The following is a 15470-nucleotide window of genomic DNA, read 5'->3' on the forward strand; positions in this document are numbered from 1 at the left end:
TTACAGGAAAGACCAGGTGAGACCTTGCTGTGTATCTTTAGTGAGGTTCGCAACATCCTGTTCCAGCAGGCCAATTACTCCAGCAAAAGTGGAATCAGACTGGCTTGACATGGTCTGGTTTTGACAAATCCACCCACTCCAGAGCCTTGTTACAATTCTCTAGGCTCTACAGACTGCTTTTTTAGCAAGTTCTTCCAGTATGGTCCTGGGAATGAAGATCCCATTAACCAGCCCGTGATTCCCTGCCAGTTTTTCTCCTCTGCTCATGCCTCTCCTCATTTAACCAGACTCTGTTTGCCTGTATCAAGTCTGCTGAGACCTCCCTGCATCCTCCATGAATTCCTGAAGATCATCGCTAATGGTTCAGAGATTGCTTTGGCTTGTCCCTTACATACTTTAGGGTCAAATGCATGACTTAATATTGTTTAAGATGTTCTATTTTTATCAGGACTGCATTTTTATCCCTCCCTGTTAATACTGACATTATATTGTGCAATTTGGTTTGTAATTAAATACGCCGTTTGCTTTATGTCAAAAGCAGCATTTTTCAATGAAAGACTCTGAAGAGAACCTTTCAGTTAGTTGCACTCTTAATCCCTCAAGACATTCATCCCTGTGATCCCCTTCTGTCATTTTACCTCAGATTTTCTTACAATTGACATTCCCAGAAAAACCAGCCCATGAAACGGGCATTTTCCCAGGAACATAAAGAAGTAAGTGCGGGTATATTTTTGGAGGTCCAGGACCTTATATTTTATCTCTGAGCAGGCAACTGCACAGAACAATGCTCTCCAGAAGCAGGCCATAAACATTAAATATTCCCAGCTAATTAATAATTATATTAAGACAGATTCTTTCAGAGTGGAATTCAACACTTAGAATTGTTTCTACAGCAGATCTGGATAAAGACTTACACAAATATGTCCTAAATACAGGCAGAAACCTTCTATTCCTTTGATTATAGTTTGAAAAGGAAGAGACAAACGGATTGACAGTAGAAGACACACCTAAAAGAACCTGTTGGCAGCAATTTTTTTACCCACCTCTTCCTTCCCTCCCCAAACAGGGGTAGCTGATGCAGCAAGAAAATGAATGAGTTTACAGAAGAGCTCACTGTGTGTTCAGGCTGCATGGTTTATGAGAAGGCATTTCTCCCCGCTCGCTGCATGACACTTCCATCCAGCGTGCAGGAAAAGTGTGCCAACAAAACATCCAAACGCAGGTAATGTGACTGTAAGAATATGCACAAACAGGGTGGCTCAGGAGAATAGGAAACAATAGAAATTGCTTCTAATGTTTAAAATCACCCAGATTACAAATTGCCTGTGATCCCTCTCAACACAGAAAATGCTGTTTTGTCTTCTCCTTATAGCATCTGATTAATCCATGACAATATGCAATTGTTGATCTTTTGTTTAGCCTCATTCTATTACCATTTATTCAGAGTAGTTGTATCCATGTCAAAACCTATTCTGCACAGAGCTCAGTACAGACTAATCTGCTCTGACCTGTGCTGCCTCTCAGCAAGAAGGGTGAAGGACTTGTTTTATAGTGCCATTTTCTTCAGTTGTTCATTATCTGCAAAGTTCAGGGGGCACTACTGCTTACTGACTCAAAATAAAACCAAATCTCTATCTAAACCTTGCAATATTCACCTTTGATTCCTACTTTAAAATGAGCTCTGGTTCTAATTCAACACAGGCGTAGAACGTGTCGGACTGAATTCAGCAGGACTCCACGTGCGCTACAGGAACACTTCGGGTCCTTGCTGCACTACAATTTGTGACGAGGGAGGCAGCTCCCAAAGGCTGCTGTGCTGCCTGCTCATACACAGCGTCAGGCTGCATGAAAGCCAGACCGGTTCTGGAGCACTGGGAAGCACACACGAAGCCCAGCAGAGGCTGAAAGGAGCCTGCTGCAGGACATGGGACCAGACTTCCTCAGTTACCTCCTCTCCCCACTGGTTTTAATGGGTAAACTCCAAAGTAAACTTCACAATTTCAGGCCAGAAGTGACCACTAAATGCCCTAGATTATCTTTCTCCATTACAAAACATTCCCCAGATAACTCTGCAATGAGCACAGTAACTTGTGCCATTGCTTTTGACATCCAAAGCCATAACCAGCTTTTATGTCTGATCATACAGAAGCTACTGATCACATTTTACAAGTACTTAATAATCCCAGTGCACTGATGAGGAAGTACCTTTAACATATATGGTGCACGTCTCTGCTCTTCAGTCACATCAGCATGTATTTTCTACATGATCTGGTCACCTTGGCAGCTAAACCTCACACGGACAGGTCCTTTACTGCTGAAGTGTTCAGTTCAAATTGTGAGGTCTCAGTACTCTTAACATCAGATATCTCTGTGTGATTGCTCTTGAAAGTGAGCACCAGGCTTCTGTAAATGCTTATCATGCTCAAGAAAACGGCAGCAGAGGTAGGGATGCTTTTTTAGCACAGTTACAGCTCTGTTTGTTTTGCTTGCTGTGCTGTTACACAGGAAAAGGAAAGGAGGAAGAAATCAATTATTGACACGAAAAGATTTAAAAATGCCTTTTGGGTTGAGTAAACATTTCATTTAACCCCCAAAATGCTTTATATTGGCTTTAAAAAAAAACCCCAGAACAGTAAAAAATTATTGACTTTAAAAACTGTTGATCAAAAAAGTTTCTCCTTATAAAATCAAAGCAAAAGGTTTGATTCTTCTGGGATTTCTTTCTTTAAAATTAAATACTCTGGCACAGACATAATGTCACAACATGCTCCTTTTGACTCGAATCTGCCTCTTTTTGTTTTTTTCCCAGACAAGAAATTCCTGGAGACCTCCCTTTTCCCAGGCCCTAGCCTAGTGCTGGAAGCACAAGACCTTCCTCTCATTTCCCAGCGCTCGTGTCCCCAGACACCTTTCGGCTTGTACAGACACCAAAGCAGCAGTCCTACAGATGGTCTCCCTTGCTAGATAGCCCGACTCATCCTCTAATCATCCCTCGTGCTATACAGGAACCCCCGCGCTTCTGAAGGTGACACAGCTCAGCACAGATTGTCTCCCTCTCCTCTCTCCCTCCTCCACTGATTGCAACTCACTGTACGTGCCCTTGTCACACTGGAAACCCGATTTCAGATCGGCTGCTATCTGCTTTAGTATTTGCCTGCCACCGCAGCAAAAAGACACCTTCTCAACAGCAATGAACAATATTGGGAGTGCTCTACCCTCAAACAAGTGGGACCAGGTCTCAGGGGTTACCCAGTGGCATATACAGGAGCACAAGAAGCAGCAGCAGCTTAAGGACTACGCTGATGCATGCCAACACAGTAACCTAGACAGACAGAGGAAGAAAATCCAGTGAATACAGGTGGTTTAGAACAGCCTGCAGGTGTGCATGACAGGCATAAAAGCATGATCAAGAGCAGGTAACAAAACATTCTGCAAACTCTACCTTGGATACGAAAAGGTAGTGACTCATAATTCTGCCTTTTATTTTTTAAACAGTGGAATGCATTTCTTAGACCACAGGGCTAGAGCCTTGCCAAGTTTCAAGTTCCTATGTCAAATCCCTGAGGAACAGAGCTGTTCAGAAAGAGATAATACAGCCTTCACACTGAGATTGCCTCCCTTCCTCTCCTTTCTTCCCTTCTCACTGTCAATTTTGCTCTTGAACCAGCTGAATGTTCCCCCAAACTCAATGAACAGAGAACAAAAGCAGCCTCCAAATAGAAACAATGTGTGAGAAATTCTTGTTTCAGTGAACATAAGAAACTGAAAACAAGGGCTTACAATGGACTCAGCAGGTGACACTAATACACACTGCTACACACTCCACAGGTATACACAGACCTGCATATACCAGGATACAGACCCATAGTTTAAGCATGTATAGAGGATTCCCGAAATACTTGAAATAAACGTATAAAGTCAAGTGTTTTATGGGCCAGCATTTTGTGGATGAAGAAAAGCAAGGAGGTTAGTACATGTCAAGGAGAAGACTTTAAGGCACATCATCAAGGCTGCAACTACTCTTCAGAACCTCCTCTAAAGATTCTAAAGCTACCATGGGCTTTTGCTCACACATGCTTCCTCGGGACCTCTTCTGCATGCCCCGGATCTGCCTTCTTAAAGCCTCCTCCAGCCTCTTAGGTGTGCTATCACTTCGTGAGAAGGTCAAGGAGCGCAGAGTGTGTAACTAGTCCTTCATTGACTGAGGAAGTCAAATGTGAGTTCAGAGCTGGCATTTAAGAGGGATTTTTTAACATGGTTCCAGGACAGCTTCACAATTGTCAGCTCAATCTCATAAGGACAGACAAAGCCAAGAATTCACCTGGAATCTACTGACAGATTCCTCCATACAGGAGAGATGTAGAACAGTTCTGTCCATGCTCACAAGCACAGCTGATCTTAGAGTAGCTCTTCAGGATGTTACCCTCTGACCTGATCCAACCAAAGCTGCTCATGCAGCAGCACTTTCACAGCACTCAAGTTTCCCTCTCCACATTCAGGGTATTTGGCCACCACCATTAAGTGTACGTATTCCCAGAACAGCACTAAATTACTGCCAGGACCAGGGCAAGATTGTCAAGCTAGCTCAGGTTCACCTGCCTTTCACTGCAATGCCAACACGCTTTTAGTCTGCTACAGATGACGTGACTTTAGGGACATGGCGATGGTAGAGTCAGCATCTCAGTGCTGGTGAAAAATTATAACCGGTTGTCTGGAGGGGCTGTGGAGATCTACTGTGAATTTTTAAGGGATTGCCACCCTTGAAGTTTTCAAAACTTGGTAAATCCCCAAACAACCCCATCTGTCTTCTCAGTTAACTCTGAGGAGAAAGCTGGACAAGATGATCTCCAAAAGTCCCTTCTACTCATTTTTTCTCTCCAGGATTCTGGGATGTTTCAGGTTACAGCTAAAGAGAATGAGGGTAGCCCAAGCTGCCTGCATAAACACCCTCTGCAGGTCTCAACTATGTAGTAGAACACCACTGTGTACCGAGTTAACCTTTGTGAAATCCAAAGCATTTTTATTTGCAACAGTGACCTGACTGCACCCCCCTGCTGAGTACTGTACTGTGCTCCTTAGATGCTCCCGCTGATTTATGTGGGAGATAATGTCTTGTTCTGTGTGTGACAAAGACTGATCCCCCCTTCCTCCTCCCCATCATGCATTCACAGAGCAGATAAACACTTTACTGCCATCAGCCCAGTGATAAAAAAAAGAGGTAAAAGATATAGGACTATAGAGCTTTCAAAGCAGCACATGTGAAATAAAAGCCGAGTCTCAAAGTACTCACAGAAGTCAGAGGGATGACTGTGTACTCAAGTTACCATGGTGTAATGAAGGGTCTTGAAGAGTCGGCATCCCAGAACAAGTATCTCATCCCAGGGCACAGGGAGCAGGAGGTTTGCAGTTACCATGTTGCACTTCACAAGCGCTGCTGGACTAAGGGCCCAGCAGTAGCCTGATGCTGTCCCACACTGCTCCTGACTCACCTAAATAAAGGCCTTTGCAGCAGTGAAGCAACCCAGCAAGAACCACCAAGTCTTTCACCAGCCTGGTTCCCTGCTCCCCTGTTACCCAGGTTGATGCCCCAAACTTTTGACTGTGAACCTCAGCTCCGTGATTTACCTTCCACTACACACAAGACTCTCCTATCTGCCCAGAGCCCTGCTGGGGGGGACAGCCCCAGTGAAGAGGCAAGCTGGAGGCTGCTCCTTCTGCCCTATCGTGTGAGCAATTCTTGCAGGAGAAATACAGACCTCTGATGTTCAGTGCTGCCAGGGAGGGGATTACTGAAAACACACTGCCTGGTTTCACTTTTTGTCTCTCATGTGCTGGTATAATGATGGAAAATTAGCACAACAGGATTTAAGTGGAAAGCATGTAGTTAACTAAACCACTGTGAATAGCTGGGCTGCTGCTTTCTTCTTTTTTGCATTAAAGACCACCAAAAAATTTGGATTAGTTCTGTTTTAAAATGCATCAGTAGTTTAAAGCTGCATAAATATCCTAGGGTCAAAATCGTACTCTCACTGACTTAAATGAGAATAGGCAGGAGGATTTTATTTAAAAGTACTGTATGTGTTGCTAAAAACACATTTAAGCAGCAACAGAAAAGCCTTAAAAATTACACAGCACGAAATGGTAGCATCAATTGGGTGGGGGAAGGAGGAAGAGAATAACCAGTGCTCTGTTCAAACCTCCCATTATCTGAAGCAGGAAAATCAAAGTAAATTTTAGTCAGCAACACTTTATTAATTAAATGTTTCAAGAACACCTGAACACAGATTTCCTCATGTGAGTTACACCTATCAGATTTACCAACATTAAACCAGTTATCCTCAAAGAGCACCGGTGACTGTGTGAAGTGCCGTCCTAACCGTAAACTGGTAAGTTTTTATTCATGGGACAAAAGCACCAAGGAGAAAAAGGAAAAAAACCAGTACTAAACCAGACAGTTTTAGTTCATATAATTCTTTTTTTAGAAGCAAGTTATGTTAGTTGACTAAGTTGGAAATTCTTAGTGAAAACACGGAATTAGTGGCAGTCAGTGACTAACCTTATAGACAGACATTCACTTTGCAGACATCTGCACTGAGGGAAGATACAAATTAGCCCATGAATGACAGAAGTGCCCTGCCTCAGAGGTGAAAAAGCAGGACACGCTGTTTTCTGGGTAAGATCTCCAATTCAGGTTTAAGCATAAGCTCTGACAGAGCTAAAATCTTAACAGACATAGAACCATTAATTTAATCTCATACATATAAAAAGTACCATATTTTGTCTCATAAATCCACAGGTTTAAAAACAAAAACAAGTCATGCTTGAATAAATGTATTTTTATATATTCTACATATTTACAGTACCTTAATAATACAGACATGTTATGCTGTTTAGGGGAATTTTTCATTAAATTTTAATTTCCAAGCAAACAGTTTGATATAAATTGGGAAAACCAGGAACCAATCATTCTCTGAAAAACAAGACATACGTAATTCACTGTTTTCTAAGAAAATGACAAAAAGGAGTAATTAATACTCTGACTGTATGTTGAGATAAAGGAGTGATAAAAGAAACACTCACTGATACAATTTATCACTTTACAAGCCAAAGCTCTGCAAACTGCCGTGATATCAAACAATGAGAATTACTGGCCACTGATGAAAGTTATCAAAAGCACAAATGCAAATCGAGATTAGAAGAAATCCTTTAAATCAAGGTTCCCTATGTGCAGATTCAGACAGTGATTAAATCACCTAGTTAAAACCAATTTTATTTCTACCAACTACTGCCGTTCCCATATATTAGGATTGGGTTTGAATTCCAGCGTTAGGCAATTGATATCTGGAGGCGGGCAGAGAGATACAGGGGAATACAAAGATTGGGAAGGAGAGGCAAGAGGAACCATCTCTCGTGTCATTATTAAATCAATCAAATCACAAGAGCCCAGGATACCACTGGGGTGTGGTACTCAACGAGAATGCTTATGAGAGTGTCCAAGTTTAGCATAAGAGAATAGGCAGGCCTGGAAGCCCCCTGAGAATCAGATGCATCTGTTGTTGTAGGCAGCCCCAGCAAAATGTTACTGGTTCACTCGCCTGGGGCAAACTCTCCTTCCCCCTCCTCTTTCCCTTTTTTGACAGCCAAGTACAATATTAGCTTGCCTTTTTATTTTCTTTTTTGGTTGTTGCCCTCGTCAAGCTGAGGCCGGGTGAGAATATTTTGTGTCTAGACTAATAAATGTTTGTACGGATTTTGCAAGACTGGTTTATGGGAACAGAATCCACTTTTTGTTTTTCTGCTGGAAAAAAAAAAAAAAGGCAGCATTAAAAGCAAATGAGCACCATCGTGCATTTGTTTTAAATTGCATATTACAGCACTGCTAGTTTGTGTGCAATCAATACATAATTTGGAAGAAAATGCTTTTAAAATTCAAAGCTATCCCTGAGAAGCTAAGGTTCTCTTGGAAACTGAAGGAGGAGTCTGAAATTATTGTTCTTTTGTTTGCATCCCCCAGTGGGAAAGGCAGCACACAACTAGAAACCACTGTGCTCTGAGGCAGCATGAATCATTAAGAATAAAGATCAACCCCCTTTCATTTAAACATTAGATATTAAAACTGAATCTAGGACAAAGGTAAAGTAAACAGACTCCTTCCTTCCCAAGCAGCCATGGGGTTAAATAAAATATCAAAGGGACTATATAAATCTCCTAACTTCCTCTACTAGAATTAAAAAAGGTACTTACATTTTGCAAAACATGGCCTGCCTAGATCCCAGGTACGAGCATCAACTTAATCAGTGGGAATTACTGGGATATGCATGGGCCAAAGCCTACATTTTCTTTTTAATACTTGTTTTGGAGGGCGGGGTATCTCAAGATGAAATGGCTGACTGAGCTTTTTATTTCATTGCTTTGGGTGGAAATGACTGAATCTTTCCACATAAAGTAGTGCAGAAGAAGCTGTGCTGGTGCAAAGCAATCTTCAGACCCAACCCTTCAGCAAGCTCTCACCCTCAGCCTGTTTCTCTCTCCTCAGACAGCACTCTGCAACATCCGGACTTAAACGTTCCCTGGTAAGGAAGTGGGCTCCTGTTCAGTAATACATAGATAGTAATTTCATGAGGATCACATCCAGAAATAGGATCCTCACTCATACAAAGGAGCACATATCCACATATTCTGCCCTCAGAATTAGCTCGTGCCCATCTGCATCTGGCCCAAACTGCTGTTAAAGTATTGCCTGATCTTTGTCAGTAAGCACATGTGACTGCAGGGTACAGTGTTCACACTCGTCATCCACACAAACATTAATACACTGGAAAGCTTTCAAAGCAAAGCATTCTGAAGTAAAATGTCAGTGTACCGACAGTGCAGTGATGTAAAACTTCTCCCTCTCTGAACATTACATACAATGATTAGTATATATTTCTAAGGAGGTGCACATGTAACTGCTTCTTCACTTTGTGTAGAAAGAGTAAACTTACTTTACTTCAGTATTACTCTTTTTTCCTCACCTCCTCCCTCCTGTCCGCAAAAGAAACAAACAGCCGATATTAACAAGGCCTTATTTTGCTGGTGGAGGAACACAAGAACTAGAGAATAAAAAAACCAAATTAAACCCGAGGAAGCTACTTATCAAGAAACAGATTTAAAGCGAACGTTCGTGGACTGTAAGGTGAAACACCCAAAGCTGCAATCATCTCGCCACACATGAAGAAAGTCCCCTTCCATCTTCAATTAATAAAATAAACCCACTCATTCTCTACTCACACACAAACTCCTCCAACAAATTTCATACAACCACAGAACCACAGAATGGTTTGGGCTGGAAGGGGCCTTAAAGACCACCTAGTTCCAACCCCCCCGGCTTGTACTGGGCAAGTTAAGTAAACGATTTTCAATAGGCAAAACTTCAGTAAAACGTACTAGGAAGTCAAATTTGAAAAGCACTCTTAAAATACAAGAAGCACACTTGTATGGCTCTGCATCATATTTAAACAGCTACCTAGAATGTCAGCAGGGCTGTTACAGGGGCACCAGCTCCTCGCACCGACCCATGCACAAGAAATTTGAACTCAAGGGGCACTCCAGGTATGGGGAAGCTTTTGTCAGCCCAGACCCCCACGGAGAAGTCTGGAGGGCAGAGGGCTGTAAGTATTCAACACTACAAACAAGGCTGGACATTGTGCAGCGCTGAATGCTCCAAAAATCCTACTGAAGCTACAAATGTGTTTCATTTTACCGAGAATCCTGCTGAGAAGCAGAAACCCCAGAGTCTTCACGCTTGCTCCATCTAACTCACTTGGCAAGTGCTGCCAATGCCTAAATAATCCTGATAAAGCTCTGATGCAGACCACCCTCAGCTCCAACTGATGTTGCTGAAGGCAACCTGTGTACAAAAAGCTGCACGTAACAGCTGACCTGTGTATAACACGGCACTATTTTTCTCATTTTAAAGTATTGTAAAGATTAACTATGAATCTCGACTGAAGAAACACATAGCTATAGCTAAGGTTTAACAACCAGTCTGCTACAGGCCAGGTAGCAGTAACTATTCTTTCCTGACTCCCTCCCCATTGTGTCCCCTTTACTCTTTCTAGGACATAAAACATTACTCCATCTCATTTTGACCTAATTACCAAAACAGAGCCTTACACCCGTGCATAGAGCCAGTAGGACAGTTTTAAAGTCAACAGCATTCTGACTAAATATCTTCCCATTGTAACACAGGGAGGAAGGCAATTGCATTACAACCATGCTTTGTTTAGGCTAATATACCTCAATTTTTAGGAAAGCCAAGCTTAGAGACCTCTGCCAAGATTGCCTCAGACTATACAAACATGCATTTCCACCTATGAAGTCCTCAGTACCTTTGTAAAGAAAGACTATGTTTAAATAACAGGAACGCAGCACACTCCTGTGCTACAAACAAGCATTCAAGCCTTAAAATCTAAATGACTGCCTAATTCACAGTATTAACTGTAACCTACCAGCTTATTTCCCATCCAGTATCTGTGGTTCATGCTTTTAAGATTCAGGGTGCTGAACAGGTGGAACTTTTACCATAACAATTAGAAAGTTCAAAAGCTCATTTCTGTCCTTCTGTCTGGTGGGGTGAATTTGGCACTCAGAACGATACCGGCTTTGCCAAACAGCGAGGGCTGGCGTTATGCATGCCTCATTACACAGTTCTGTCTGCCCACTGTGGAAAGAAAACTGCCAGCCTTCAAGCTCGCTTGAGCAAGGACTTCATGTTGCGAATCCCCCAGCAACACCTTGTATTCCTTCAGCTCCCAGAGACACAAGGAAGGTGAGCAGCAGGTGGCAAAATGCCACTGGGGAAGGCAAAGTTGCACAGAGCGAACCTAAAAATACCACACTCACTTTCTTAAATGGCTCCAAACATAACTGAGGCCTGCTCTTGAGAAACTGAACATACTCAGCTCCTTTAGACCTGACAGGCACAAGCAGAGGTCATGCTGCTAAAGGATGTTTGCAAAGTGAAGTTCTGAGTTATCTCTGACATCATCTAAGGAGTGCAAAAAGGACCATATTCAAAGTTCTTGACCGTTTTTCCTAAAGGCTCTCCTATTAAGCCACATCTGCCCCTCTTCTACTCACTAGCAATTATCCTGCTTCCTGTGTTTTAGTATAATATTGCTCTTTTTATCATTTCAGTGTTATGAATAAAAGTACTTTACATTCCAGTTCATGCTCCTTTAGATCATACTCCTTTTCGTTGAGTTCTGTTAAACTTTAACATTCACTATGATCTCAAAGCTCTCAAGGATAAAAGAGTGGTCCACATCTTCCCCCATGTGACAGGCTCATTTCTGAAGCTGGTAGCAGAGACACTGCTCGATGAAATACTTTACAGTTCACTGAACTCTGAAGGACACGAAAAAGACTTGGGTGGATCTTGTGAAGTTCCTTCCAGTTCCTCGAAGAAAGGCAACAGAACTGGAAGGGAACCATCAGCTAAAGGGACGCAAGCACAGAATTATGAAATGCCATCTGGCTGGTACAGGAGAAGGAAATGTATCATTTTTGGTGGCTTCCACCTCCACAGAAAAAGAAACAACTGTTTATGCAGCAAAATGGTTTGGATATTTTGGAAGGTCCTGAACTAGCCCCTGAAAAAAAAATAATAATAAAAAATATTAAAAATATAAATATAAAATATAAAAAGAAAAAAGGAGATTAATCAGAAGACTATAAATCTGAAATACTACTACTAATACTGCTGAAAACAGAACTAATCACATCGCTTTCACAGCCTGAAGAAGCTGCACTAATGCCCAATTTGAATATATCAGAAACTTAAGCAACAGAAAACCTGTATTCTTACAGGTATATACTCAACAAAGGTGATACTACTGCCATGGAATGGAGAGATACACAAATAGAACATTAAGATCAATATTGCTGCCTATTTAGGAAATAGCAAATAAACAAAAGAAAAGGGGAAAGAAACGGATCTACAGTGAAAATTGCATCACTTGTTTACAAGCCACTGAAAACTGGGAGATGAACTATCTTGGACATTTATGGATCAATGACCCTGCATCTAAAGCACAAGGAGGAGGAATATTGACCCTTAACATGCAGAAGGGAACAGCATGTCCATGCACGCAGCTAAAAATGTTCAGAACCTCCCCCTACACCGTGACTCCAAAATGGTTTTCACACAGAATTTAATAAACACACACTGAAAATACCGTTCTGTGCATTGTGCAACAAGAGCAGGATTTCTAAAAAATCAGAAAACATAAAAATACTCAATTTGACAGCGTGGAATTCCTGACCTCAGCTTGACAAGTAAAGAGAAACTGGTCACCAAAATAAAGATCAGCCATGGCTTAGCTACAGGTGACTGTGCTTTGGTTATTACGTGCAAACAGGATGGACCCCAGTTTCTATGTACTCAGTGCTTTAAAAGTTCCTGGTTCATAAAGCTGGAAAAAATCCTTAACTCGCTCTGGAGGAAAGACTGACTTCAAAGATGCATGACTATATTTTAAAGCAAACTTCCTCTAAGGTCACATCTAAACAAAGGGTCACGAACCATAACTAGATGCAAAAGTTACCAAAATTCAATCCTTCCCCTCAGAGCACATATAAACAAGTGGGGGAAAAAAACCCAAACCAGGAGGGAAAGCTCAGGGATATAGCAGTAAGATTGAGTGAAATGATATAAACTGCTCAGTGAAGCAAGAGATACAAGAACCGGTCTTTTTGGTACATTAGGAACAAAAGGAATCCTAGCAGTAGTACAAAATCCATTAGTCGATACAAAGCCCTTAGTACTACAATCTACACAAGGCATGACTGTTCAGAGCACAGCTCCAACAGTCTCCAGTCATGTATTGGTACCCCGTGATAAATACCAGCTATTCCAATAGTAACCAACAGTGATAAATGACAGCAATCAAGGCCAGACATCAGGACACTGGATCCAGCTAAAGCACGCACAGGTCATCAAGGGTGTTGCAAGAGAGGAAATCATCTAGAAGAGAGTCCTAAGAAACATGAAGAGAGCAGAGAAGTCTTATCCCTCACAAAGAAAAGCCCTACATCTAACTGCTGCGTTTTACTAAGATGAGTTTGGGGACAATCACAGCAGAGACACCCATTACCCAAAGGTGAGAGCAGACGGCTTCTGAGCCTAGCAAAGGTACAGGAAACACTAACCTTAAGTAAAAACCACAGCATTATCTGCCATGAAAAATGGCACCTACTTCTAATCTGCTCAAGGGAATTCATTTACCACCACAAGTGAAACAGACAGCCTTGCTGGCAACGTTTAAAGACAGTGACAAAAAGGTTTTCTACCTGATATGTCATGGCTCAAAGAGATCATGTCCTCTGGTTTTCATCATGCAGGTTGCTTTAAACAGCGGTTCTCCAAGTACTCACAAGCTTGCATTATTCCTGTGTGAAATCCTTCTCAGCAAACCCGAACAAAAAGCAGAGTGCTGGTCAAAACCAGTAGCACAGCTTTGAAAATTCCTCTCTCGTTCCTGCGTTTCACGGAATAGTTGTTCTCATGTAACGAGCTTCCTAACCAAACCTACTTTTTATTTACTCAGTGTTTAGATGCCCACTATACTCTCTGTACTTCCCTACTTTAAACATAAGTGGGTCCTACGCCAGCTTGCAGACCGAGACATCTCAGCCTTCACTACTTCACGTGATGCTTCGTGCGAAGTAAACTTCTCCATCCCTCCGGCAGCTACTGAACCTACTAGAGAGTCCAGGCAGCTCAGAAATCCCGCACAGGTACCTACCAGGCAACGCTCCCTACTGCAGATCCTCTGAGCCCTTTCAGAGATCCAGAACCGCCTCCATTACATGGTTTATTAAAGCCGGTGTTGATCTCCGGTGCTGCACATGCTGATCTAGGGGAGAGCCGAGCATCAGAACCTGCCCCAGGACACAGACACCCCCACAAGAGTAAACCAGACGTCTTCCCCAACTTTGCCTGCACAGACACCGTGCCGCTGCTCCACGCTCGGCCCCGCTCTGCAACGCCACGGGATGCGACACAACTCGGGAGCCACAACTTCATGGCTCGCCCGCTGCCGTCAGCCTGCGGGGCCGTCACTCCGTCCGTCAGCCCGAGCGCCAGCGCGGGTGCGCGCAGCCCGTGACCCCGGCCGGGAGCTCCAGCTCCTGCAGCCGCTCCGGGACGGAACTTCTTCACTTTCCTCCCCGAGCGAGGGCTCGGGCCGAAAGCACGAGCAAAGCCACGCACAGGCTCCGGCTCCGCCGCTGGCGCAGGGCGGAGGTGGGAAGAACAGACCCGCACAGGATCAACCCCCCCGCGGGCCGGGCCGGGCCGGGGGCTGGCAGCAGCCCACTCCGAAGTTACGCCCTCGCTCTCCTCCCCGGCGCCGCCTGCCCCAGCCCGCCCGGAGCCCGCCGGCCCCGGCAGGCAATGCCCCCCGGCCGCGGGGACAGCGCCGGCCGCTCGCCCGCCGCCACCGCCAGACAATAGCGAGCGAGGCGGGCGGGGCGCGGCCGGCCCACCGCGCACACCCCGCGGGCGGCAGCCGAGCGCCCGCCCCCACGGCCGGGAGCCGCCCGTGCCCCGGGCCGGCGGGCGCGCTGCCGCTGCCCCGGCCCCCGCCGGGAGAGCGCCCGGCCCCCGGGGCGCAGCGGGGCGGGCAGGGACACGCCTCCCCGCGGGGGCCGCGCTCTCCGCCCGGCGCCGAGGGCCCCCTGCCCGCCCGCGCCGAGGCCGCGGCCGCCGCGAGCCCCTACCTGCCGGCGCCGCTGCGCCTCGCCCCCTCCGCCCGCGCCGCCCCGCCTGCCCGCCGGCCGCCTCCGCTCACGGCCGCGCCGCCATCTTGCGTTCCACAAACTACTGCACTTCTTTTGGGGCGGGGGGGCGGCGGCTGAGCCGGGCACTCCCAACGCCGCCGGCCGCCCGAGCCCTCTCCTCCCCGCCGCCCGCGGCGCGCACTCGCATCCTCGCGGCGCCTCGCTGCCCCGGGGCGGGTGCGGCGCCGAGGCCGGGCAGCGGCGGCCGGTGCCTCAGCCTCCCTGGCAGGGAGCGGAGGCGGAGCCGCCCCGCCGCCGCCCCGCCCGTCAGGCGGCGGACACCCGCCGGGGGCCGGCCCGGCCCCGCTGAGGCAGCGGCCGCGCCTCGCCCTCCGGTCGGGCGGCCACGACGACGACGACGACGGGCCGGGAGCTCCCGGGGGGCAGCGGCGCCCTCGCAGCCCGCTCCTCCCCTCCGGCGGCGAAGTTGGGCCGCGCACCCCGCCCGGCGTTAAGGACGGCGGCGGCCGTGGTGCCGCGGGGGGTCCCCGAGCTGCCGCTGAGGGAGGACACGGCCGCAGGGTGCAGGACCAGGGTCGAGTGAGCACCGGAGGGGCGGCTCTGAGGGGATGAAACCAACATCGGCGTGGTTTTTGTCTAATTACAGAACTTGGGGAAGCGGGACTTCTGCCTTCAGCACGTCCCTG

At 45.8% G+C, this 15470-nt stretch overlaps 1 protein-coding gene across 6 annotated transcripts in view; it reads right to left on the reverse strand.

The window, feature by feature from the left end:
- The window catches only part of ZHX1 (zinc fingers and homeoboxes 1), a 30459-nt gene extending 15440 nt beyond the window's left edge, over positions 1-15019 (reverse strand). For 3 of the 6 annotated variants that reach the window (XM_065668903.1, XM_065668898.1, XM_065668902.1), the window contains exons 1-2: positions 13982-14481; positions 13788-13898 (exon numbers count right to left, since the gene is read on the reverse strand). The gene's annotated coding sequence lies outside the window, so the exon portion shown is untranslated. Of the gene's footprint in view, positions 1-13332; positions 13398-13787; positions 13899-13981; positions 14482-14763 lie in introns of those variants that run through there. The other 3 variants (XM_065668899.1, XM_065668901.1, XM_065668900.1) reach the window with 3 other exon arrangements.
- Between the last annotated feature and the right edge of the window lie 451 nt (positions 15020-15470).

The sequence above is a fragment of the Lathamus discolor genome, chromosome 2, assembly GCF_037157495.1.
Source record: "Lathamus discolor isolate bLatDis1 chromosome 2, bLatDis1.hap1, whole genome shotgun sequence".
NCBI classification, from domain to species: domain Eukaryota; kingdom Metazoa; phylum Chordata; class Aves; order Psittaciformes; family Psittacidae; genus Lathamus; species Lathamus discolor.